The 22,619-nt window shown below is 34.9% G+C and overlaps 1 long non-coding RNA gene across 1 annotated transcript in view; it reads left to right on the forward strand.

Annotated features, from left to right (window-relative positions):
* LOC141379062 (uncharacterized) overlaps positions 1–20,467 on the forward strand; it is a 120,324-nt gene extending 99,857 nt beyond the window's left edge. Inside the window, exon 3 of the long non-coding RNA XR_012395016.1 lies at positions 20,097–20,467. This is a non-coding gene — a long non-coding RNA (uncharacterized lncRNA). The remainder of the gene's footprint in view (positions 1–20,096) is intronic.
* The last annotated feature ends 2,152 nt before the right edge of the window (positions 20,468–22,619 follow it).

Consider the following 22,619-nt stretch of genomic DNA (forward strand, 5'->3'; position numbering starts at 1 on the left):
TTATTATATAATACAAACAATATAATATAACAATCAATCTGTAATAAGATGATTAACATACGGTTTTGTGTTTAACAGGTATAACACTATTATTATTGAATACAATATAACATAAAGATCAAACGGTAATAAGATTAAAATTTGTTTTTGTTTAACATTTATATAACATATTTACACAAATAAATGTGTGTGTGTGTGTGTGTGTGTGTGTGTGTGTGTGTGTGTGTGTGTGTGTGTGTGTGTGTGTGTGTGTATACATATATATATTTATATACACAACTATTTTTGTTTTGTTTTTGAAAAACTAAAATATGATATTCGATTTTAGTTGTATTACATATCAATGCACTATGCAATTTTAGGTCAAGAGTAATTTTCAATCATATTTGACAGCTCACTTAATAACCACTATCAATCTTTATATGTTTAAACATTAATTAATATCATTTAAATCGTACTGAACAGTAATAGATATATTCCTAAAGTGTAATGTATAGTTTTAACGCGTTAAATTTTATACATGAAAAGATTCATATTTTGTTTCAACAACGTCTTATATTACAGGAATATTAAACTTTTATAAAGAGTCTTGTAATTTTGATGCTAATATGAAATGTCCCAAGTCACAACCCATGTATGGTTTGCTCGATAAGAAAAAAGCGCGTTCGACTGTTGACTCGTCGCATATTGATGTTTATGATAAATGACTAGTATTTTTCCACGAAACAGGGTGTGTAACATATTACGAAAACATACAGAGTTCATACAAGGCTATCTAGCACCATCTATTGGTCACACTATGAAAAATGTACTAGTCATTCTTTATTATATTTTATTGCCGAAAATAATATATTTGTTGGTTAACGCGGTAACTTTGAAAGAATAGTTGTGAATACAACGTTTTATTGTATTAACTTTTAACAAAAAATTGTATACTAATTTAATGTTATGTATTATAAGTATTTTTAATATTGGTAATATCAAAGACTATGTTAATTATATATTATAAACGAAAATGTTAAAATATGTGATGTAAATATTCTATCACATCAACGAATTATTTTTTTATCATTCATCCATTTATATAGAATATGAATACAAATGTAATACAACAATATTTATAATTTTTAAATTTTCATTCACACACACATATCTAAATAAAATATATGTTTTATTATAGTCTATCAAAACGATAGTTATCCTGAGTATGAAATAATGTATGGTATAAATTTTAAACAGTCAAAATATTGAAAGAATTTTTTTTTTTTATAAGTATATCAAATATCTACACTAAAGCATTACACCAAGTTCATTTGTGTTTTTCAGCAAGATTAAAGACATTACATGAATATTTTGTGTCGTTACGTTTTATCACTATCTATTAGATTGTATATAGTTTCATATAATAAAGTATAATATTGACGTGGTCAGGTTATTTAATTTTTTTGGGTGCCCCCTTATCGTTCCGAACCAGCTTTTAAACAAACGACAAGGCCTCTCGACATTTGACATAAAAAGGCCCCCTTTACATATCTTATTCACAGTAAACTTGAATCCGCAGTTACACTGTCATAACAACTGGAACTTCTGAAGAGGGTCAACTCTGCCACTTTTGAACAAGATATGGAATTGCGTGAGTAGAAATTGATATATTTTCATCTGCCTAGCGGTTTGTATACTACCTCATTAACCAGTGTTTGATATATTTTCATTCTATCAGCTTATGTCTTACAGAAATAAATCCTTCCGAAAGTGAAGCATTTGATGCCATCAATCGTATTTGTAAGTATTATTCCATAATTATATTTATTGTTTTGAAGATATTTAGACAATAGTTTTTTATTTTATCATTATTGTTACTTACGTTTCTCTTTTTCTTATAGCCTCTTCGACTCACATGTTTGATAATCAAACGCAAAAAGGTATGCTTTTTATTTAAAATAAATTAAAATTTTTGTTGTTTAGTGGATTCGAACCGCCTGTTGCGACAAGGCTCGGTTACCGGTCGAATGCGCTATGCATAGGCCACAGCACTGACGGATGTGGGATCACTATTGTTTACTGTAGGAATGAGTAATAACTTGTATTTTTTTTTTTTTTGTCATTCTCCTATTTTAGCGAAAATTGAAGTTATCGACTTGACGGTGGAAGAAGAAGAAGAAAAGATTGCAGGGCAACAAGAATCATTGCGAGAAGAAAAGTTTGATGCAGCGCCGGGGACTTCTGCCCCTAAGAGACCAAGAATTGTTTACACACCATATGTAAATAAAAGGCAAAAAATTTCTGAAACACCTGTGCAAGAAGAATACGATACCGATGAGGATGATGATGAAGACGCAGAATCAGGTAATAACCTATTTTTGTTTGTTTGTTTCAAACACTTAATAACAGGCGTAACGCTATTATTTTCATATTTTCACACACACACAGATCCATGGACACCTCTTGCTAGCCCACTAAGTCCTTATGCCAGTCCATCAGAACCAAATCCTTCTGCTATTAATTTTAATTTATCTGAAGGTTAGTGTTCCATTTATTTAATTGATTATGACAATATAATGAGAATATAATAAACATAATTACTGTTGAATGAAAACAAATGAATATTATTTTATTGTTAAGTATTATTTATCGTTCAATACTAAACAATATTTTGATTTCTTTTTATTACAGATACATGGTGCGAACAAGGTGCTTCCAACAGCGGTCATCATGAATCAACTCAGGGAGGCGCACATCAGCCGATTTATCCCTTTCAAGCACCAGTAGAAGAAGAAGAAGAAGAAGAAGAAGAAGACGCGGAAGACGTCGAAAGACCACAGCGCCCCCAGCAGAAGGCCGGTAGCGTCAGCAAACACAGCAATATCAAAGACTTTTTCGAGTCGCCTGCTTATTGTCTGATTCGTGAATATCTAGACAGATATGAGGTAAAAATTAATGCTCTAGCGGATTCTATTGGCCAGCAGCAGCGTGTGATAGAAAATGTCAAGGATTTCTTGTCTGAGCAACAGCGACGTATGGATGAAAAAATTGGGGAGCTTCAACAATTGATGGGTAAAAGTGAACGGGGGCATCGGTTAATAACGAAACTACTCATTTTTATTAGGCATTCATTGATGGATGAATAATTCCTAAAAGAAATATTCTCATCATCTGTACGATCATTCATCATTGTACTACTTAAAAGTCCATATTTTATACTCTGATAAATGCTATACTTGTCTTACGTTTCTAATTTTAATCGACTTTAGTTGTTTAGTGTTTTAACTTTAGATGTTGTACTCCTTTGCCTTTCTTTTTATTACGAACTTAATCATTTGTTTAGTGTTTGAGCTTTTAAAATTGATGTAATACAAATGTATTTTGATTCAACTTAACATTTTGATGTACTTTAAATTGATTTAACTGGTAGTGTTTTAACTTTTGATGTAATACAAAACCATTTTCAAGTTTTATTCTGCTTAACATTTTGATGTACTCCAAATTGCCTTAAATGTTTAACTGTTGATCTATATTAAATGTTTATTCAATTGTGATTGTTTTATTGTGAACTTACTCATTTGTTTAGTGTATGAGTTTAAATTTGATGTAATACCGATGTATTTTAATTCAGTTTAACATTTTGATGAACTTTAAATTGACTCAGCTGTTTAGTTTTTTAACTTTTGCTGTTGATTTATATTAAATTTGTATTCCTTGGAGTTTGTTTTTATTGTGAACTTAGTGTTTGAACTTTTAAAATTGATGTAATAAAATATTTCATTGTGTTTTATTCTAGCTAATCATATACATTACTTCATAATTGTATTCCTATTATTGACACACATCCATTTCTAATAACATGGTTAAATATGTATAAATAAAGATTGAATTGTATAAACACAACAAATATTAATCCTAAAATAAACAACAAATATAAATAAAATGAAAACTTAAGCAATCAAATAAACGATAAATGTAAATAAAACAATAAATAAAATACAAAAGAAAAAAGTTAAACAATAAAATAAATCTAATAACAAAACAAAATAATTCTAAAAAAACCAATAAAACTAATTTAAACATAAAAGTCTGAAATAAAATAAACATTAACAAAAATATTTGTAAAATAATAATAAAATAAATCAAAAATTACAATGGATGATGAAAATCGTACAGATGATACATACAATATTCAACCAGACCAAACTCTATCTGTTAGACTGCAAAGAGGTGTCGAAATGGATGCAGACAGAGATGAAGACATATTTGCATCTCTTCAGCATATGATTGATATGTATCCAAATTCTAGAGACATAACATTTAACAATATTCCTATTTCACAAATTACAAATCTGGATGATTTGGAAATGTATATAGAACAGGAATTGAATTTAAATTTGCCTGAAGATGTTGAATCTTTTTTAAACAGTGAACAGAGCGGTGGTGCAGTCACTCAGGAAACTAGTGCTTCTGCTACTGTTAACAGCCAACTGACAGATGATGGTTTTGATGATGATGATGATGATGACGACGACAGTCATTCAACTAGCCATGCAACACACGGTAGGACTGATATTGAATCAACACACCAGTCAAATGTCGATGATGAACAACCATCAACCTCAAATGTTGCGGAGCCTTTAAGGCAGTGGTTCTCAAACTTTTTTCACCAAGTACCACCTTAGAAAAAAATTGTCTCTCCAAGTACCACCTTACGATGCTATTTTTTAACCAGTATTAAAAAATAGCGTTGTAGGCCTAATTAAGCAGCTACAGGTGTGCACAGTTTAAAAATGATGCAAATTAATTCCTATTATTAAGAATATGTATTATTGTCAATCACTTTAAACATTTGAAATAGTCTGAACATTAACTGTGCTTGCAGATAAAAAAAAAAGTTTTAGTTAAAATATGCTTTTAAAAGTTCATTAAAAATGAAAAAAAGTAAAAAGATAAAAAGTAAAAGGAAAACTGCTGTACTTAAATCTAAAGTATTCATAGTAGCCTATTCATCAAAAGCTGGACATGTTGCTTGGACCTTATGAATATAGGCTATATGTCATATTCCTACACTTTCAGACAAATCTTGAAATATATGGTCAATGTACATATGACAGGGTTCATACAGGCACAGCCTTATGAAAATCAAGGAATTTTAAGCACTTTTTCCAGCACCTATTTTTTTTTTCAAGACTGACATGCTATGTACTGAAGACCTGAAATGTATTCTCAGCAACCCATAAAACATTGCATATGAATAGATACAAATAAAAACACTTAATAATAATATTTATGAATCATATATTAATAATATAATAAACCTGCATTAAATGCTTGTGAAATCTTTCTCAAGTACTATTACACTGCTAAAATAACAAAAATGTTAGTAAATAATACTAATATTAGGTAAAAGTACAAAGTACTCTTTTAAAAAGTACTAGTTGGTTACTTTTGAAAAAAAAAAAAAAATCAGATTTTCATTATGAAATCACTTTTTTTAAGTTTAAACCTGATTGAATGGTTTAATTGCTTAAATCCAAAGCTACATGTATAGGAATTTGTACTAACAAAGGAAGTATGGTCGATTTTTCCTTTCATGACAATTAATCTTTTTCAATAGCACTGGTAAAACTACCACATAATCTTTAAGGCCATAGAGACACTTTTTGCCCATTTTTATAAACGATATTTTCAAGCTTTGAAAGGTTAAATTAAAGTATATGGTAAAAAGATTTAATTTGGCCTTTTATTTACATATTTTACACTATTTTTCTTTACAATATGACAAATTTGTTTCTTAAATAGCTGTACATCACATGTAGATTTTATTTTACACTTGATCTTAATCTAAAATAGAACTTTAAAAAAATACAAGTACACTGTCAGTAAAAAAATAAAACAAATGGCTTCATTTTACTTGAGGTATTTGAAATATGACGACACTACATTTATCAAAGCAGTGCTTTAAGCCTCAGAGCCTTATTGTTAATTTTGATAAATAAACAATAAGAAACAAAGAATTGCTTTGACCTGTAATGCTTTAGGACAGATCAGAATACAGCTAAATGTGTAAATCACACAAATACCTCATCCAGAAACATTTCCAGCATAATTCTTTTGTCGTAAAGAAATAAAAAAAATTTCACCTTGCTAAAAGTAAGTTTCACTTCACAACACAGCCAAATAAGAAGACCATTAGCATTGTCATCGATCATGCATCAATCTAATTCTAAATATTTGATAACTTTTAATACTTTTGACTAAATTTAGTCAAGGAGCAAAGATAAATAATGTTTGCTTTAATAGTGGAGAGATCGCGATTGTATTCAATCTGAGCACACAGGCGATCATGAGAGGTCTTGCAGTTCATTTGAAAAAAGCATATTTAAGAGCTCGCATATCTGTTTTAGCGATTTGCGTACATGAATGCGCTCTCGTGTTAAAATAAAGCACTCGCCGCATTTGCAGAAATGAATAATTGCGCAATACCGCAATTCCCGCGCCGCCATTCAGAATGTGTTTGGAGGAGTGACAGGTCAGACTGGCTGTCGGAGAGCGAAACGTGTATGTAGATCATCAAAAAGGCAGGACATATGTCCGCGGTTTAATTACTCTGTTGAACATATCTACAGTGAAAACATCCGAGAAGCATTATTCCAACAAAACATTTGTTTTTAAGTTGTTTTTTCTGTCTCTGCAACACAGAAAGCATTTGTCCCGCCCTTACGTTTCACGCAACTAGACAAGGTCGACTGTGATTGGCTACTTTTCATGTCAGTCAAATCACGCTTCAGAATCAATTCTTAAACTTTGGAAGCTGATTTTCAGCAGCTTATGACACAATGCACTAAAATAAACATTCTAAGCACAGCGTTGTGATCGTACGCTTCACTAAACAGCCAATGCTGATCACATCAATGTTATATTACGCATTAAAGGATTAAGTGTTAATTGTTTCTTTCATTATTCAGCGGTTCCTCCGCGTACCACTAGGAGGAAGCCCGCGTACCACTAATGGTACGCGTACCACAGTTTGAGAACCACTGCTTTAAGGCATAGGCCAACAAGACAGATAGACATTGAAACATTGTTGAGAGATGGCGGTAATATAAACGAATATCATGTTTTACCAAGGCCTCGTTTCAATAGTGTATCGTTGCGTAGGACATTGAATATGAGTGAAATAAGATCTCAGGATTTAGCATCGTACCACATACGTTTACACGATACCATGGATGACATTGTGTCATTCGCTAGACAGATTGGTGGTGATGGTAGCGTCATCAATTTATGCCTTCGAACACCCACCCTGAAATCGGATGTAAATGCAGTTTTAACACCGGGTAATAATTACGACGTTAATCTTTTTACAGATCAAATTGCAAAAATTTTACAGAGCGATGATAAGTTATCAGATAATGAAACTGTTGAGATTGAAGCAGAGGTTGTAATGAACAGACTAGGAGGAGGTGGCGTTCGTCGTAAACTTACGGATTTGGCGTTTGATCAGGTAATCAAAAGAAAAAAGACGAGCTTGTTTATACCTACAAATATTTCAAACAAATTATGTTTCTCTATCTGTATAGCTCATTTTCTAGACCCTCAATTACCAGAGTGTGAATTAGAAAACCGTGCATCAATCATACACAATAAAGTGGGTCTTGCTATCCAAGACAAGGTCGGTTTTCACGACATAGCAAAATTTGAAAACATGCTAGACATCAAAATTGTTGTTTTTTATAGGACAAACACCGGTGTGTTACAAACATACGTAAATAACAACGAGCCTCACGACAAAACGGTGTACCTTTATTTACAAGACGAACATTACTACATGATTCTCAATCTGAAATCATTCATAGGTGCTGATTATGTATGTGAATTCTGCTATAAGGGGTACACATCGTTACGAAATCATCAATGCAAACACGTCTGTAACATCTGCTTTGACGATGAATGTTACAAGCAACCTAAAAAAATCATTCATTGTACCGATTGTTTGCGCTACTGCAAATCGTCTTACTGCTACGATGCACATAAGAAACCTATGCTTCAAGGAGAAAAAGTACCTTGCGACGTTATAAAATACTGCAAGAAATGTAATAGGCGTTACGATAAGAAAAAGTCTAAACACATATGTGCACCAACCCGCTGTGGTGCATGTCGTGAAGAACTTGTCCCGGGTGGAGAACATGAGTGTTTCATTAAGACAGTACCACTCAAAGACCCTCAGAATAAATACATCTTTTACGATTTCGAGACTCGTTATGAAAATGGGAGACACGTAGCAAATTTTGTCTGCGCAATAACGTTTTCTGGTGAAAGATTTGTAGCCGGGGGGGCTGAGTGTGTGAAAAAAATGATCGATCATTTCAGAAAACCCAGATACGAAGGCTATTGTTTCATACCTCATAACGCATCCAGATTTGACTCCTTTCTAATTCTTGAATATTTTTGTAAAGCAGGGCTTCAAATGGACATCATCATGAAAGGTTGTAAATTAATCTTCATGTTCGATGTTTCATTTAAGCAACGCTATATAGATAGCATATCCTTCATACCGATGGCTCTGTCTAAGATGCCGGCAGCATTAAATCTCACCACAACAGAAAAAGGCTACTTTCCGCATCATTTCAATAGAATAGAAAATGAGAACTACGTAGGACCTTATCCTGACAAAAAGTATTATGGTTACGAAAACCTATCGGAAAAAGATCAGGCAAAGTTCGATGCGTGGTACGCTACTACTTCAGGGGAGGTTTTCGACTTCAAGGAACAGTTGTGCCAATATGGTGTAAATGATGTTGTCTTGCTCCGTGAAGCATGCATGACATACAGAGAATCGTTCATAGAGTGTACACAAATCGATCCATTTAGTTACACAACTCTTCCTAGTTGTTGTATGGGAATTTTCAAGACACACTATCTGAAAGACCACACTATTGCTCTAACCCATGAAAATGCCTACATTCGTCAAAATAAGACATTCTCGAGTGTCTCGATTGAATGGTTGGAGTATTTAAAAAAGACTAGAAACGTTGACATTCATCATGCTCTGAATCATGGTGAAATGCAAATAGGTCAATACTTTTTAGATGGGTACTACGAACAGGGCGGTTCAAGGTATGGGCTTGATTTTTTGGGGTGTCTGTTTCATGCGCACCAATGCCGCTATGAGCCTCACAAACGCCACCCCCTGTCGGGTGTACCCTTTGGTGTTCTCAGACGACAAGTTGACGAAAAAATTGAAATTCTACAAAACGCTTATGGCTTGAAAGTAGAGATTATCTGGGAATGCGAATGGTCTAAAATGAAACAAACAGACCCTTCAGTGATAGAATTTATGAGCACTTATTCGGCGCCTGAAAGACTGAAACCCAGAGATGCGCTTTTCGGAGGTCGTACCAATGCTTATAAGTTGTATCACAAAGTGGGGGAGGGGGAGACCATTTCTTATTTAGATTTTACATCGCTCTATCCCTTTGTTATGAGTACAAAGACGTATCCAATAGGTCATCCCGAAATAATTTTCAACGACTTTCAGGCGATCGAAAATTATTACGGTCTTATTAAGGCAACTGTGTATCCGCCCCGAAAATTACTACATCCGGTCCTCCCTTACAGATGCGGCGGTAAACTCATGTTCCCGTTATGCAGAACATGCGCACACGATGAAAACCAAACATCAAGATGTAATCATACGGATGATGAGAGGGCCCTTAGTGGGTCCTGGGTCAGTGTTGAACTTTTAAAAGCGATTGAGAAAGGGTATGTCGTGGTCAAAGTCGACGAAGTTTGGCATTTTCCTGAAAGGTCGGACAAGTTGTTTAGCGAATACGTTAAAACGTTTTTACGTTTAAAACAACAAGCATCCGGATACCCTTCAAACGTTACCACTGATTCTGAAAAAGAGACATACATCCGCAAATACTATGAGCGAGAGGGGATTCAACTTGACCCTTCACAGATCACTCATAACCCCCCACAGAGGGCTATAAACAAGCTAATTCTTAACGCGGTTTGGGGGCGTTTCGCGATGCAATCTCGTCATGCGGTGAGAGAACATTTTGTCCTCTTTTAGGTGTGCTTGCATGAGACGCAGAAGTGCTTGTGGTTTTGTGTATATGTGTGTGTGTGTCAGAAATATGAGGCCATGGTCTGGTTTCAGTTTTGCAGGTGTTAGAAATATGAGACCATGGTCTGGTTTCATTTTTGCAGCTGCACCCACGCTGGAAATTTCCACTGTGCTCAGATATGAAATATGCTGATTCATGTTTACACGAAATGCTGTATGACTTGCCCATATTTGGAGTGCCTTTCTGCTATCAGCCCTGTGTGTATAAATACCCCTGCCCATCCTGTGTTTGTCAGACTGCAGAATAAACCATTCTAACTACAGTTTGTTCTCTTCTCCTGTCTCCAAGTCGACTTGCTGAACCACGCTGAATCTGGTGCCTAATTTAGGGGAATCTTACATGCGGTTACGCAACTTGTACGAGACCCTGAAGAATTCACCACGATTGTTTTCGGTAAAACTGATGCATTGAAATATTTTACGTTCATCTCAGATGATGTAGCATTAGTCCAATTTCACCCTTCGCGACATTAACGTATTCGTAGGAGCATACACAACTTCGTGGGCGAGGTTAGAATTGTACAAATTGATGGACAAACTTGGCGATCGTTTATTATACTCTGACACTGATAGTGTTATTTTTGTATCCAAGGCCGGTGACTGGATGCCACCTCTGGGTGATTATTTGGGGGACTTGACAGATGAAATAGGCGATGGTGATTATATTACCGAGTTTTGTTCCAGCGGACCAAAGTCGTATGGTTACCGTACCGCTTCCGGTAAAGTCTGCATGAAAGCTAAGGGTATAACTCTGAATGCTAAAAATTCCCAAACGATAAGGTTAGACACATTGATTGGTCTGGTTGATGGGTATGTTACATCAGGCGATGACTCTCGATACATTTTAGCTCAAGCTGACAACATTGTCAGGAATAAAAAACACCTCACACTCCACAACAAATCAGTCGTTAAAAAGTTCAAGGTGGTGTATAACAAGCGAAGACTTTTACCCGACTACACAACTCTGCCTTATGGCTTTTAATTCAGTGTATAGAGGAATGCGTGAAATGGTTGATTTTGATTTCAGACTTCAACATCCGTTTTCATGTGTCATAAGTGGACCATCCAATTCAGGGAAGTCCTTTTTTGTAAAAATGTTATTGTTATTTAATGTAATGTTATTTCTGTATGACTGTTGGCAACCTTTGTATGACAAATTGCTTAAAATGTATGACATTAAATTCATTGAAGGTATACCTCAGAGTCTGAAGGATGATCATCTACTACCCCGTGATAAAACAAACTTGTTGATTATTGACGATATGATGAAAGAAGCAAGCGGTAATTCCGAAATTGAAAAAGTCTTCACGCAATACGTTCATCATCGTAATCTCTCTGCAATTCTTATCGTACAAAATTTGTTTGTTCAAGGTAAATCTAGCAGAACCATCAGTTTGAACACAAATTATTTAATATTGTTTAAAAACCCCCGCGATGCTAATCAAGTTGCGGTGTTGGGGCGTCAAATGTATCCTGGTAACACAAAATATTTTATGGAATGTTATCAAGATGCCGTCAAGAGTCCTTTCGGGTATCTCATGATCGACTATAAAGCTAAAACACCTGAACAATTTCGACTCAGAACAGGATTGTTTTCAGATCGTCAGGTGGTCTATCTCCAGAAAAAAAGAAGATCGTGATAACGAACCATGTCCGCGAGACTATGTAAACATTTGCCTGTATTAAAAATGTTACATAAATCTACTGCTAAACAAAGACGACTTATTCTCCAGTCAGCATCTGACGATCTCATTTTAGCTCTCTGCGAACTCGCTCTCAACATCCTACACGGAGTTATACCGATCAACAACCAACAATACAGAAAATTGAAAAAGAAGAGGGCTGCGATAAAATTCCTCGCTAATAAAAAAATCAACATTGCGGCTAAGAAAAAGGTCTTTAATCAGACTGGTGGGTTTCTTTTACCACTCCTAAGCGTCGCTATACCATTTATTTCAAGTTTGATCGGTTCGAGACAGGGCTGAAGGATGGAGTATGCAGAGAAAATGTATCTCGTACCACAGAATCAGCTGGACAAAATACAATCAACAAGCGCTCGTGAAAATATTCAACAGGTGGCAGAGAACGATCTTGATACGGCTATAAGAAATATTTTACTCAGGACTGATTTGGATCAACGTGAAAAAGTTAAACTTTACTCAAACATCTTAACCAGATATTTAACAATTGTTAAACTAGGCGATCGTGAGAGTAGTGTTTTAACGCTATCGCTACCAAACCCTGAAGACGTTCATAAAGTTAACTCTGACGAAACACATGCTGAAGACAAGTCAAAAGATGATGTGACTTCTGAAGTTCTAAAGAACGTTCCGACAAAACGTGTGAAAAACAGCAAGTATATATTAGACAAAATGTCTAAAGCTAAAGATCTCAGCTCCTGGTCCGAGTCTGGTGAGTTTGTGTTTAAGGGTAAAACCATACCTGGTTCACACATGCTCGATTTAATAAACAACGTTACAGCTCCGCAACAAGTACGAGATGACCGAAGACCTAAAGGCTGGACTGAGTTTCTTCAAGCATGCGCGGAATTAAACATACCTTTTTCGACTGTACCAAACCATCAAGTTCGGAGTAAGATTATTAGTTTAAAAAACAACCCTATTGACGATGATCAGGAGATTCTGTCTACTAAAAAAACTACTCGTAAAAAGAGAAAAAATCAGCAAAGGACACAACTACTAGATGAGGACATGTTTGTTTCACCTACTCGTGATAAGAGTCGATGGATGCATTTTTAATGTCAACATGTTTCATGTTTTTTATGTTTTGTGTATCACTATCTTGAAATAAAATTCAACAAACAGATGATGATTGTAAGGTTTTTTATTACTCATTAAATTCATTTATACATCATGGAAGAATTACAGGTCTGAACACAATGGGTACACAAATACATGTTATCACTGCAAACATTAGCTTTTAGTTTTTTCACAAAAAGTTCTACCATTTTGTCATTTTTAACATAATTTTCACTATACAGATTCATCACATAGTTGTAGTCATGACCCCTAGACATATGATACAAGAAAAAAACACAGTGCTGACCACACACATTTGACATAAAGTCCTGGACACGTTTTGTAGAATATCTTGTCACTGTACTATTTCTCATTAAAAAGTTTTTAATAGCTATTAGAAATCCATCACTGTCCGGTTTGTTACCGAAACTGTCAAAGAAACATCCGACACCATCTTCCGATAAATAAACGGCTAGCCAGTGTTCCCCAGGTAGTTCTGAAGGGTGTGTGTTAATAATCACCATCGATGGTAAGTTTGTTAACGGTCTTTCAGGTAGTTGATCAGATGCCAGAGTTCCGAGAAAATGGGTGTTACATGTAATTTTGTCCATGATAGCGTTTAGCTGAATGGTGTTCATTTCCGATTAATAGTAATCAACCAGAATCTGTCTTCGGTTAGACACCTCGATGATACTGTCAAACACTGAGAAGATGATGAGGTTTATGGTATTTGGCAATGGCTGTCTGAAACGGGCTTCGAGTCTGATATTTCCAGACTTTATGAGCGAAACGTGTTGACCACAGTCTTCGTCTGGTGTAAGGTTGAATGCATAAAGAGAATAACCCCTGGCAAATTCAGATCTGCTGATAGACAGTGCATGATTTTTAAGATGTCTGCCGGTAGCTGTTACGAGTTGATAAAATTCTCGTACCACTGAGCCGTCTGTAAAATTTGGCTGTAGAGGTTTAGCAGGAATTTGTTGGCCGTCGACGTAGATGGCTAGGAACTCCAAATCGTAATGTTTGAACGCAAATGGGTTTTTATCATATGAACCGGTAAATGCATCGTTATCGGTCATCCCCAAGACGATTGATTTCGGTAAAGTCCCCAAAAATAGATTTTCCTGATTTGAAACTTGGGCTCCTTCTGGTATGGAGAAATTTTTCAGACATACCCTGTCAATCGGGTACTTTGCGTTGGTGGACAGCAAAGCCTGAGCATGGGCCAGTCTAACGTTCGGTGCGACTGATACTTTCTTGACAAATAGCGATGCAGACACAATCTTTAATTTATATGGTACGTCATCACTCCTCATCAGACAGAACTCGTCTTTACCTCTGATCATACGAATTTTTATATCGACGCCATTGAGCATTAATTTTTCTTGAAAGAAAATATCGCTGTGAATAGGACCCATCAGATCAACAATCTTACTCTTGCTTGTGTATGTTGACCTTTTCAGGAGACCCTGATTATTGCCTAAGGGGTCTTTGACATCCATATGACCAGCCGTGTCTTTGAAGAAGAGACCGGCGCTGAATGTTGATTCCAGCGTGTCTTTGTCGTAGTTGATGAGACTCTCGATGATACATCGGTACGGGTGGGTGCTTGAGCTTTGAGAGATTAGTCGATCTCCGAGACTCACGTCGACTTGTGAGAAAATGGTGGCGGCAGGGTAATTGATTAAACCGACTTTTGCAGGATCTGCTATTTCACCACCATTAGGCTTTGTGATTTTAAGTCTCAGATGCAACAATGTGTTATTTAGATCGATGTATTCCTCACCGGAGCCTGCTATAAAAAACTCCAAAGGCGACGAATCCGAGATGGCCGATAGAGGAGGTACCTCAACATACGTATTTTTTTCTATAGCCGTCTGTGTTAAAGGTACTGTAAATAAGTCAAGCTCTGACTTATTACACTCTCCGGACATACGATGGAGTAGAGCCATGTTAGAAAATGGTGTTTATGTTTCTCTTAGCGAAGGTATTTCGTCTTACAGTCTTCTTACGCTTCCTGCGTGTGAGTGAAGTTTTCTTGACGTTGCGCTTTTTCTTTATAGTACGACCACGCCTCCTGACCCCTGGTGGTTTAGACATTCTCTTACGGGCCATGACCATAAGACCTGAACCGTCTTGTTGTCTCTCGTCATGATTTCTTGAAAGCACGTTTTAAATTACGTCCGATGCTATGTTTTTTGCAGCCGATTTCAAGTGAGGCTTGGCGATGTTGAACCCTTTTTTTAACAAGGGTACAGCCATTCTAAACAGACCTCTAAATAACACTCCCAGGCCTGATCCGTACATGACACCACCGCCTGCATAGCCCGGGAGGCCTCCCCCAGCTTGATTTTGGTAGTAGTTGACATAATCGCTGATTTCGCTTTGATGTGTATTGTAATAAGGCATTTTTAAAGAGACGTCTGTTTCACCGGTCTAAAATGCAGCTTCACAATAACTTTACCGTACGCAAATCTCACCTCTCGGTTTTGATCATCTTTTATTTCTATGTTTATGTCCGTGATGATCGATTTGTTGACCGATGCGTAATGCGGTTTGTCGTATCTGACACTGACGATATCGTTGTTTTCACCGGTTATATGTACGCATCTTAAAAGTGGAACGTATGAATCACCGACTGATTGGTAGTCGATGATATCGGTGTAGACATATAATGTGTAGAATCCACCTTTGATGTCGGCTTGATGAGGTGCATATGTGCTGACGGTCCTGGTAAAATCAGCTTTTTCATGGTAGGCCGTTTGACCTAGTCCCTCTTCAGGTCTCACTCCTAATATAGCTCCTAGTTTCTCATAGAAACCTATAAAAATGTTAGGTTTTGCAATCAGATTAATTTTATTTTTTAATTCATCGTAAAACAATATCCCTGATGGTTTGATTACATCGTTTATCATTTTGATCACAGCCGGTATATCCTTATAGTATCCTCCGGGTATTTGATAACGCCTGGAAACATAGAAACCATGTAGATCTGATAGTACATTTGCTTCTAGTTTTTTTTTCTCTTCATTATCATGGTCAGGGTACATGTTTAGGTTGAAGATACCATCATCGTCTGTAATATTATACCAACTTCTTGGATATTCAATTTCAGCGAGCGCTACTTCCCATTCCCCTTTCAGGTGTATAGTTTTAGACAAATTAGTCTTATAACTAGATATACGATTTTCTGGATAAACGGATAAAGAAGCGTTACATGGGAGCGTAACGTAGAACCTGTTGTTGTCCATAGCTTGATTTGTATAATATTAATAGGCATGAAAGGAAATGTGAAATTTAAGGTTTTTGCAAGTCTACCAGGGTTTTTTTGTCGATATAGCTATTAAATTTCGATGGCCATCCTAACCATTTCACTAAAACAAGTGTAGACCTGCCTTGCTTTTTCTCGCCTAAAATCTTTTCCACTTTGAAGGATTTGTTTTTATTTACAAATATTTTCTGTATCTCTTGCTCATAAAAAACTCCTTCGATAACATCACCGTCATAATCTTTGAGTCTGTAGACGGGTGGTTGGCGTGGAATACATTCAGAAACGGTAAAAAATTCTTCGGTATAGTTTTGTTCGTAACCTTTGGCAAAGGGGCCTCTCACTTTAGAAATCCTAACCACGTCACCGACTTTAAATTTGAACACTGGTTTCTGAATCTTTATGTTACCGTAAGAGTTTTGAAACACCGTAGCTTCATTTTCTTTACAGACGTCAACGGGTCTCATCTTAATAGTCTTGTGATAACTGTTGTTGTATCCTGTCATAATGTCTTGTAAGACATTGATGTAACGCCGTGAATTAGTGGCCGTTAGAAATCGCCACATTCTACTTTTTAATGTTCTATTAAATCGCTCCACAACGCTTGCCTTTAAATCAGTAGCCGTAGCAAAATGATTAATATCATGTTTTTTCATAAGATCTTGAAAATGTTTGTTGAAAAATTCCTTTCCCTGATCAGTTTGTAATTTCCGTGGGACACGACCCTCTTCGAGTATAGACTCGAACGCTTTAGTAACTTCGACTCCACTCTTATTCTTCAACACCCGACTCCATGCATACTTGCTGAATACATCAATGCAAGTTAGCATAAATTTATTACCGTCGTTTTCTGTAGAATAGGCCGTCATATCGACGAGATCGGCTTGAAATTGGGTATCCATACCATATACCACAACTCTATTTCGTTTGTATTTTATGGGTGCTGTTTTATGTAAAGTGTAAGCGTCTTCCCCGGCCAACCATCGCGATACCTGTTTATCGCTTAGACGGACTCCAGTTTCCTTAAACACAGCATCTTTTAAACGTTTTTTACCACCTAAAGCACCGGGGCTTGATGGGTCGTAATAAACTTTCTTCATTATATCAGACATGGTCCTGTTTCGATGGATGTCAAAGAATAATGCAAAACATTGTTTGTACGAATCTTTTTTTATTTAAAGTGAGGAAACATACATGACATCAAATCAGAAAATGGTTACATGCGGTCAAGGTAAGAAAGAAATTGGACACACGATGACATGTTTTTATATAAAATGTAAGTGACCAAAGATTCAACAATTTCAGATATATCATCATCATCATTTTTTGCAATCAACGAAATGCATACATCTGCTACATAGGTAGACATACAGAGAACATCACCGACTCTAAACTGATCAGATACTTCAGACATAGCATCTAAAACTCTTTTAATCATAATACAACATGGTTCGGTACCATTAACACAAACATCAATCATATTGTCCCATGAGTTATTCATACTTCTAATAACATTCATTTCTTTTTTTAAATTCTTCACACGTTTGGATTGTGATAAACGATCATCATTCGTGGAATCATTAATGACTTTACATAAAAGACCCTTTAACTGATTTTTATAGTACTCTAATAAAAAGTTTTCAAGTATCTTGCCAGGTTTACATGTGTTTCCCATTCTGATGTTTTCAGCTGGTTTGAGGTCTAGCCACTGCGGTGCCAGAAATCGACAGCGTCACTGACGATTTTCTCACAGGAGTCGTCCAGAATCTTGGTTCTGATGTCTTCCAGTCTTGCAACGATGAATGGTTCGCTCCTCAATTCGTGTAGAATACCCAGGGCTGTTCCGTGGATCGTCTGAGGCTGTGACTTTAAACCAACACGCATCATAGCCTGTGACACAGCAGTGTGAAACTCAGGTTTGATCAGTTTATTGACGAGTGTTCCAAAGTGAGAGTCGAAGTAGAATGGTGAGGGTTCAAACAGACAGGAGTGTTGCAGCTGGCTGGGGTGGTCGATAGCACAACCCTCACATTCCTTTTTCAGCTGAGCGTTGATGATGTGTTGCATGAGCACAGCGATCAGCGCTTTTATGATCTTGAAACCGGAACTGCAGAAACATCCATCTGTGACGTCAAACTTTGTATCGTCATCTTTTTTGTACTTGTTGGTCAGGTATGTCAGGTTACGGTATCCTAGTTCGGTGCAAAATTTATCCAGCCAGTTTTTTTCATCGTTGTCCGGTTCAGAAGATTTGAATAGCTCAAAGCATGGTAAGTCGCGATCTAATGCAGAAGTTCCGAATTTCGGAAAGCATGGCAAAGCGTTTTCATCAGGAGGAATTGCTTTGATATCCTCAGGCTTGAAGATACCAAATTCTGAAGAGAGTTGTTGAGACATGTTGTAGTACTGTGGTGAACAGTTGTTGATTATGGGTTTTTATGTTCGTAGTAGATGGGCGGAGACAGTTGGGAGTGTTCCCTCCCTCGTCGCACAGACCTCTGGGGGTGAAACAGCTGAACTTTAATATCCTTGTATCGATCATTCATGTCACACCATTTAAACAATTGGTTTATGGTGGCAAAAATTTCAGACAGCTTGTTGACGTCTTGCCAGAGGATGGGGAGCAACATTTCATATCGCTCGTTATGCTCATCAGCATGTATTATGCCAGAACGCTCACGAAGCTTTGTCTTGTCATCGCACAAGAATATGAAAATACAGTCTTTAGGATTCTTTTCACAGTTGTTTCCAACCACTCGAAATCGATTGTTCGGTTTTTCAGAATCCCACTCGGCGATAAACAACGGCTCCTGTTTAGAATTCTGGATATCAGGCCAGACATGATTGTAGAATAAGAACCAGTCTTTAACTGGTAAGATCAGACAGGGGTCATCCAGACTGTGCGGCTCTCCAGATTCCGTTGTGTACAAGGTAACAACCCGCTGTTTTTTGTCAAATAGGTAATGACAAATACGTTCGCTAGGCATAGCAAACTCTTTTTTCATGTAACGTTTATTCTCGTGAAGAAAATTTGTTAGCTTCAGGTTGGTGATCCTTTTTCTAGGAGCCATCGTCAGCCTTCTCAGCATATGGTCTTCCCAATTTTCCTCCTTAGCTATAGGATTACCGTTTAAGTCGGTATTGAGATCGTCGGTCCAAATCTGACCCGGTGTGCTAGTGTTTACTTCAAAGGCAGCCATGACTTTGACATAACACTCAAACTATTTCTAGCTCTTAATATACATATACACATGTATGTTGATACCATCTGTAGTGACACACCCGTACTCTATCAGTTATATGTTGCGTCAATGCTTTCTTATCAATATTTAACATTAGTTCAAATAACAACTTATCATTCTATCGGCCTGATGTATCTGCCAGGGCGTTGTCTAACGGTCAACATTTTTCCTTATCACCTAACAAAATATAGTATTTAGTGGGAGACACCCAACATATACAATCAGATATACATATTCTACATCTGATATAAATCTATCTTTCACAAGCAGTTGATGGGTGTTGTCTAACGTTTGGAGACAACATCATATGGGTAAGTGATGGATTTAGTATGATTTATTAATTATATTATAATATAATAATTAAATAATGATTTTAATACCATCAATTTAATTTCCGTTATTATTATAATATTAATTTTATTTCTGTTTGATTAGAATTTAATTACCAATATTTTCATTACCTGGAAATAGCCTATTATTTTATATTAAACCGATAAGAATCTAATTACCGGAATTATTATTTTATATTAAACCGATAAGAATCTAATTACCGGAATTATTATTTTATATTAAACCGATAAGAATCTAATTACCGGAACTATAAAGTTTATATAAAAGGGGCGGGGCTTAGACCGGAAGTCCCGCCTTAGGGGGCGGGGCTACAATCCATCAAACTTTTTGACAGATGCCCCATCATAATTCTCTCTCAGGTAGATTTTAGATTGATAATTTAAAAATGTGTTTGCCAATAAAAAACATTGTTTAAAGAAACATAAACACTCCCAACAAATTGTGTGTAGTGACAATAATCTTGATTAAGTCTATTGGTATAAGAAAAGCATCATTTACCCTGTAAAAAAGTAATCAGTCTACTTTCAAGAACTACTTGTAAACTTGACTAATTTGACAAATTTGTAAACTTACTAGATTTGACACCATTGTATGAACATGTAAATGGTGGATTCAGTAGTTAAACTAGAAAATTTTAGTATAAAACATTAAGTAGATTTAACTAAGGGCTGGAGCTGTACTGTTTTTAGATAAACTGAGAGCCAATTTTTCTTCTTAAAATAAATATCAGTGTTATTCCATTATTCTGAATAATATACATATTTCTCTTTATTTGATCAAGTATTTGCAATGAATTAAAAACAGTTTGAATTTAAAATTCAGTAACTAAGTTGTCTAGTAATGCAATAACTACAATTTATTGTAATAAAATTACATTTTATTTATCTTTTGAAACAGAAATAACAATAAAGTCTAAAGACTCATAAGTCATTTTTAGTAAATATTTTATGTTGATTTTTTAAACCAACACCAGTGATGACCAGTGCTCAAAACATAAGGCTTTGGATTAACTGTTTTACAATGTGTGCCATAAATTACAGGTCATGCATGTAAATAAATTGAAAACATGTTAGTCAAAGGAAAAACTTTCATTTTAAATTGTTTTTCATAATAAAAGTTTTCATTAATTATAGAGACAACTTGAATTTACATCTGTGTTTTTCAACCAACAGTTTAGAACATTACATTTTAGATAACGTTGTTTTAAAAGGTGTGACAATTTATTGTTAATACAGATTAAGATTTGTTATTTACTGTTATTTACTATTAATATTGTAAACAAATTTAAATTTAATAGTCCAACAAAGATACATCAAAATGTTTGTGTGTCTTTAAATATGTATTAATGTAGTAATAATGTAAAAAACAACATAACCTATTAATGAACATATTTAGTAAATACTGTGTCATCTATTCAAACATACAAAGCCAGACCCAAGTTCGCTCGAGCGCGCGCACACGTACACACAGACACACACACACACAGAGACACACACACACACACAGACACACACACACACACACAAACACACACACACACACACACACACACACACACACACATACATATGCATACAGTTGACTGGATGTGGATATATAGATATCAAAACACTTTCTAATCACCTAACAACATATAGTATTTAGTGGGAGACACCCACCACATACAATCAGATATACATATTCTACATCTGATATAAATCTATCTTTCACAAGCAGTTGACAGGATGTTATCCAAAGTTTTCCTTATCATCACTCACACGCTCAGGCCCAGACTGACACACAGAGGAAACATCGGTATGAACATAAAGAAATTTTTATGTTAATAGTTTATTAATTACAATATAATATAATATAATATAATATAATAGAATAGAATAGAATAATAATGATATATAATATAATTAAATTTAATATAAATATAAATATTATAATAATATAATATAATAATATTATATAATATGTTATAATTATAATATAAGTTAATAAAATAATGATTTAATATAACTTAATATGAAATAATATAATACAATACATAATTTTATTTAATAAAATATAAATTTTATATAACTTAATATAATATAATATAATATAATATAATATAATATAATATAATATAATATAATATAATATGATAGAATAGAATAGAATAATAATGATATATAATATAATTAAATTTAATATAAATATAAATATTATAATAATATAATATGATAATATTATATAATATGTTATAATTATAATATAAGTTAATAAAATAATGATTTAATATAACTTAATATGATATAATATAATACAATACATAATTTTATTTAATAAAATATAAATTTTATATAACTTAATATAATACACGGTTAACCCTTACTGTAGATTATGCAGTAAATAACTGTAAAATAGCCAGTGTTTTGCTGTAATAAAAGGAAACAGTATTTTACTGTAAAAGGAGCAGGATTTGTATGAAATTTTGTAGTGCAAAGAATAAATTACAGTAATTTACTTTATGTATCCATTACAGATAGTTACTGTGATAATAAATGGTAAATTACTGCTCAACCATTATTACCCCATGTACTCTGATGCTTTATGTTGTGTATGGTCAGTATTGAGGAGAAAGTGAGACAATGCATTGATGATAAGCAAAATTTTTCTGCAGACATCTTTGTCTTTTCTTTGGTTCCTTTTATGTTTTTAACATTGAGTATCAGGAGTCAACCAATGTCAATGTCACAGAGCTAATTAAAAGGTAAAGATATCGACGAGATGCATTTAAAGGCAAAAATATTCACACAGAGCAACCAAATTATCACAACCATTTTTATAACTTTGTTTACTTTTCTATAATTAATCTAATTTACCTAGTTTAGCCTATAGTTAAGCTTTTAAAT

Source organism: Danio rerio, chromosome 19, assembly GCF_049306965.1.
Source record: "Danio rerio strain Tuebingen ecotype United States chromosome 19, GRCz12tu, whole genome shotgun sequence".
NCBI classification, from domain to species: Eukaryota; Metazoa; Chordata; class Actinopteri; order Cypriniformes; family Danionidae; genus Danio; species Danio rerio.